The following is a 6,386-nucleotide window of genomic DNA, read 5'->3' on the forward strand; positions in this document are numbered from 1 at the left end:
TTGAGTAGGGGCCTCTGTCGTCTCAGGCAGCCGGTCTGGGCTTCTTCACAAACTTGTGGAAAAGATCACAATAGCAAGCGAAGGTCACCCCCAGCGGACGAGTACAGGATGAGACTCCTGTATCACCAGGGCTGCTGTGCCACCGGCCAAAACCAGCCACAAAGCCACGTCAAATTCAAGGAGTGGAAAAACAGACTCTACTTCTTAAAGGGTGGATCTACAAAATACTGTGGCCACTTTTCTCCTTATTCCCTCAGCTGCTGGGAGTTTTGCTGGCTGAGGGCCCTCAACTGTTGGCCCTCTCCAGAAATTGTTCCTTTTTTCCTGAGGAAAGTGGCCTCACTCAAGGACACACCCCCTTCCCAGGTGAGCCTGCAGTGGTAACTGGTCAACACAGCAACGTAAAAGCTTAGCCCTTTGCCCAAACCTGAGACAAGTCAATGGAGTCAGCCCAGCTTCCGGGAGTCTCCAAAGGTCAGATAGGCCTGTGTTGAGCCAGAAGTGCAGTCTAACTCCTCTCTGCTCAATCCTGCTTCCTTCCTTCCCACCACAGGTGTCCATCCTAAGCACACTGCCCAGCAGACCTATTGTAGTCTAATCTCTTGTGCCAGCAGCTGCTAAGATGGAATCTGTGGATCACCTGCCAACTGACAACAAGGGAACCCCAGTACTGCTGATATGTGCGAATATAGTCCCTGACACAAGATGGTGGGGACTTTGATAGAACTGGAACGGGATACTGGTGGAAGAAAAGGTTTTGAGAATGCCACAGCAGGCTTTTGAAAAATATGGAGGCAACTGTCATCCTATGGGCAATGGAGTTGAATGGCTGTTGCTGGAGAACAATGTAAGCATTGGCAAAAGACAACAGAAGACTGAGTGACTAATTGTCAATTAAAAACTAACACACAAAAGCCCAAGGGGCCTCCTTAGCCCCGTGTAAAGAAATTCTCATCTCCTGCAGCTGAAGAAAATTAAATTCTCAACCAAAAATGGAAGGAGTTTGGGAAGCAGAGCTACTATGTTGGCTCAGATTTTCACGTAAGAGAGGAACAACTTTCTAGCTACTTTAACATATCACTATTTAGGGTCTATTCATATCTAGTCCAAGTTATACCCTGCTATGGATTGTTTGTGTCCCCCAAAATTCATATGTTGAAGCCTCACTCCCAGTGTGTATGAGAAGGGGGGACTTTGTGGAAGCCTCCTGAATGGCGGTAGTGCTCTTATAAAAGAGGCCCGGAGAGTTCCCTCGTCCCTTCCACTGTGTGAGGGCGCTGAGGAAAGCTGACGGTCTGGAGCCCAGAGAGGGCTCTCACAAGAACCCAACCACGCTGCCACCGAGATCATGGACGCCCTCCCCCAGGCTCCAGAACTATGAGATTTCCATTGCTGACAAGCCATCGACATAGTATTTTGTTATAATGGTCCAAGACATACCTTAACCATCAGCCCTGAGCTTACTTAAATCAACCTACAAGGAATGGAAGTGGGGCTCCCACTATGGCGGGTACATAGCACTGACAATCTCAGTCTCCGCGTGCAAGCAAGCCCGAGAGGCACGCACGTGCACACACCTGCAGGGCTGCAGGCTGCACAGTCTTCCATTTCCCATAGGTCTAAAAGGCTTACAAATGGAAAAACTAAACTCTGTTGGCTCCTTAATAGAATACTTGCCTCAGCCACACCTGTTTAAGAAACGTGCTAGGTGACTCGCTCAGCTTCCTTCAGGGTAACACGCGCACTGTAACGAGAGCCTTCTGTCTATTACCCTGGACAAAGTTTGCCATGAGGAGGGACGGCCTCAGCAGTGATGGCTGCTGGGAAAGGAAAGCGGAGGGCGGCATTTCCAAGGTGCTGACTAAGCGCCCTCCTTCGTCCTTTGGACGACTAGAGGTAGGGAGGAAAGTCCCGTAGGGACGGATGTTACCGACTTTCTGGCTGCCACAGCAGGACTAGAGAAGAACTGAGATAAGACCAGAGCACCCTCTCTGCCTGCCTTCCCTCCTGTTAAATCCACACACCCAGCCTCAGGTACAACTGCAGATTTCCCTCCTCCCTCCCCCAGCCCATCCCAAAACGCAAGCAAGCCCTTCCAGAAGCGAGGCCCACCCTGAGCTGTTTTCCAATGGACGAGGCAGCTGCAAACAGAACACAGATGTGGACAAAGTCCATCTTTGAGAAAAAGAGTTCTGAAGGGGCTGTACTGTACCTGCCTGCGGCCCCTGGTCTCAGTCTCACCGAGGAGATACATCCCTGCTCCCCCTGAAAGTGGGATTGATAAGAAGAGTGGTGCCAAAGGACATCATCAACAAAACAAAAAGGCGTCCTACAGTCTGGGAGAATATATTTGTAAACGACATATCTGACAAGGGGTTAACATCCAAAATATATAAAGAACTTACACACCTCAACACCCAAAAAGCAAATAACCCAATTAACAAATGGGCAGAGGATATGAAGAGACAGTTCTCCAAAGAAGAAATTCAGATGGCCAACAGACATGAGAAGATGCTCCACATCGCTAATAATCAGGGAAATACAAATTAAAACTACAATGAGATATTACCTCACACCAGTAAGGATGGCCAGCATTGAAAAGACTAAGAACAACAAATGCTGGTGAGGATGCGGAGAAAGGGGAACCCTCCTACACTGCTGGTAGGAATGTAAGCTAGTTCAACCATTGTGGAAAGCAACATGGAGGTTCCTCAAAAACTAAAAATAGAAATACCATTTGACCCCAGAATCCCACTCCTTGGATTTTTTACCCAAAGATTACAACTTCTCAGATTCAAAAAGACATATGCACCCCTATGTTTATCGCAGCACTTTTTACAATAGCCAAGATCCATCAGTAGATGAATGGATAAAGAAGATGTGGTACATATACACAATGGAATACTCTTCAGCCATAAGAAAGAAACAAATCCTACCATTTGCAACAACATGGATGGAGCTGGAGGACATTATGCTCAGTGAAATAAGCCAGGTGGAGAAAGACAAATGCCAAATGATTTCCCTCATTTGTGGAGTATAACAATGAAGCAAAACTGAAGGAACAAAATGGCAGCAGACTCAGAGACTCCAAGAATGAACTAGTGGTTACCAGAGGGGAGGGGTGTGGGAGGGCAGATGGGGAGGGAGGGAGAAGGGGACTGAGGGGTATTATGTTTAGTACACATGGTGTGGGGAATCACGGGGAGAACAGTGTATCACAGAGAAGGGACATAGTGCATCTCTGGCAACTTGCTGCACTGATGGCCAGTGACTGCATTGGGGTATGGGTGGGGACTTGATAATATGGGTGACTGTAGTAACCACATTGTTTTTTCATGTGAAACCTTCATAAGAGTGTATATCAATACCTTAATAAAAAAATTAAAAATAAATAAATTAAATTTTAAAAAAAAGAAGAGTGGTGCCACAGACACAGGAGTATCAAGAGAGAGAGAGACAGAGCTCCCCTCCTCACCAGAGGTCTGGGCTGGGGAGGGAAGCTGTTAAGGCAATCAGGTCATAGTCCTGGCCCTGGGTAGGGAGGGGAAGATTTCTAGAAACAGTCACAACTTTCATAACTGCCATTTGTTGACTATTCACTATGTGTCAGATACTGTGCTAAACTTACAAATAACCTGAAAAACTTGGGCTCAGTCTGGACCCTGTCAATATGCCAAGGGGAAAAGGAGTATCAAAAGGACCCAAAAACTAATCTGAAGAGGATTCCACTGGCCAAAGATGGAACAGTTTGAGCATGAACAAATATAATAACTGAAATAGATTGAAACCCATCAAATATATTTAATCAAGGAGTTTTAATGATACTTCTCCAAAAACCCTCTTTGTTCACTGTTGGCAGATGCCAATGAAGTAACTCCATATTGATAAAGCTGGTAAAAACAGAAAGAGAATTAAGCATTTATTCTGCTTTTTCTCATGGACTATGCCATTGAGTAACCAAATGGTAGATGACGTGGTGTTTCTTTTTTCAAAAGGATTCTACCTAACAAGTGAGGAACAAATCAGAATGCAAACCTAACCATTTTGCAAGCCTTAATAAATGAATAAAATTCAGCAGTGAGCATCAACAGCTGCTAAATCCACAAAAAGGGACAACCAGATACATTATGCCTCTGGGAGAAGGACACACCACCACCTATGAAACGGTCTTGCCAGAGAGAAGTCAAATCTAAATATGATCCAGACTTTCTTTATCCAAATACTAATTCACACAGGGATGTCCCATTAGCAAGTCCCCATTGGAAAATTCTACACGACAAACAGCCCAATTCTTTTAAGAAATAAATTGCAACATAAAACATAGAGACGGAGACAAAATCTAGAGACTTCATCAGCAAAACACAATGTGTGGACCTCATTTGGTTGCTGACTCAAAAGAACAGTTAATGAAAAAGAAACCTTTAAAAAATGTACAAGATAACTGGAAATATAAATGCTAGATGGATTATTTGATGATATTAAGGAATCATTGTTAATATATCTAGGTGCGATAATAGGAGTATGATAAAAACAAACATTTCTAGTATTTTAGAAACATACACTGAAATATTTACAGATGCAATGATGTGATCTGAAATTGCTTCAGAATAATATTGGGAGAGATTAGGTGAAAGTATAGATAAAACAAGTTTGGCCATAATTTGCTCATTGTTGAAGCCAGGTGATGAGCGCATGAAGATTTATTATATGAGTCTGCATATTTTTGTGAACATTTGAAATTTTCCACAACCAAAGTTAAGAGAAACATATGCAAAGGGGGGCTGCTTTGATGGATAGGTGGCTGGTAGCAGAAAGAGCCTGTGCTCCACAGCCTTAGGACTGGATTAGGGCAGGACCTAGGCTGGTGGTCGGGGCCCCAGGGAGTGTGGAGGAAGTACTAGGCAAGTGGTCAGGCTCACTGAGGGGATATAGCAGCAGTACTGAAACCGGTGTACAATCCCAAGAAGCAGGCAGGAAGCCATCAGAAAGACCTCTCGCGGGTTGGGGGGAGATCAGCATGCTAAGTACATAGAGACTTGCTACTTATGCCTGCCAGACAAATTTCCAGACCCCACCCGCTGGGCACTCAATGTCCTGCCAACACTGTGTAGATTGATTCCAGAACTGGGCGGGACTGAGCTTTCCAGTGAAGGTCCCCCATGCCTACAGCCCAGCTCAAGAGGGTAAAGGCAGACAATCATACCTGCAGTGCCTCAACCCTCTGGAGAGAACACTAAGACCATCTTAGTGCCAACTGGGGGTTGCGTAATAGAAAGGTTTGATTGCCTACCTTCCCTTTCAGGGAAAATTCTCAGTCTTTATGTGGTTTAGATCGCCATGTTGGCACCACATGACCCCACCCCTCTGGTCACAGCTGACTGACTCAAGAATGCACACTTCACCAAAGGGGGAAATAGTTTGTAGACTGAGCTTAGTCCTTCACACTCCTCCTTGATAATTTGAACTAGTAAACTGAGAAACCAAGATTAAGAACTGTGAATCACACCATCAGATAACAGAGGCATTGGGCTTACAAAATCATTGCAATGGACTGAATTTTTTATGCTGCCCAAATTCATATGTTGAAATGCAAGCCCCAGTATAATGGCATTAGCAGGTGGGGCCTTTGTAAGGTAGTTAGGTCATGAAGGTTGTGCACTCATGAATGGGATTATTGCTCTTGTAAAAGAGACCCCAGAGAGTTCCTTGCCTCTTTCTGCCTTGTGAAGATACAGAGAGAAGTGGCATTCTGCAGCCTGGAAGAGGACCTTCACCAGAATCCAACCATCCCGGCATCTTGACCTCGGACTTCCAGAACTATGAAAAATAAACTCTGTTGCTCACATGCCCTATGGTCTTCTCTTACAGCAGCCCAAACAGACTACAACAGGCACGTGTTCCCACCATGTGTATGTGGGTTCGGCTCCACTCTTCCTGTGTGACTTTGGGCGAGTTATTGGTCTCCTTAAACCATGACTCCCTTATCTATAATGTGGGCATAATAAAGGTCACTATTTCAATGTGTTTTTCCATGAGGATGAAATGAACATATTTATAAAATACTTATTTAACAGAACTTCAATAATTCTGAGCTACCATGATCCTTACGAGCAAGGTTAATACTCTCCTTGGCGATGGCTGTGTTTGGCCACATGACAGCAAAGGAAGCCAGTCACAGGAGCCAAGGATACTGGCACTGGCTGAGCACTTGACGGGTACTAACCCCTGGAAACCTCCCAGCCCCAGAGGCTGGAGCGCTCACTTCACCAATCAGAAAACTGAGGCAGTACAGCAAAGGACACCATCAATAGAACAAAAAGGCATCCTACATTATGGGAGAATATATTCATAAATGACAGATCCAATAAAGGGTTGACATCCAAAAT

Source organism: Manis pentadactyla, chromosome 10 (genome assembly GCF_030020395.1).
Source record: "Manis pentadactyla isolate mManPen7 chromosome 10, mManPen7.hap1, whole genome shotgun sequence".
Taxonomy (NCBI): domain Eukaryota; kingdom Metazoa; phylum Chordata; class Mammalia; order Pholidota; family Manidae; genus Manis; species Manis pentadactyla.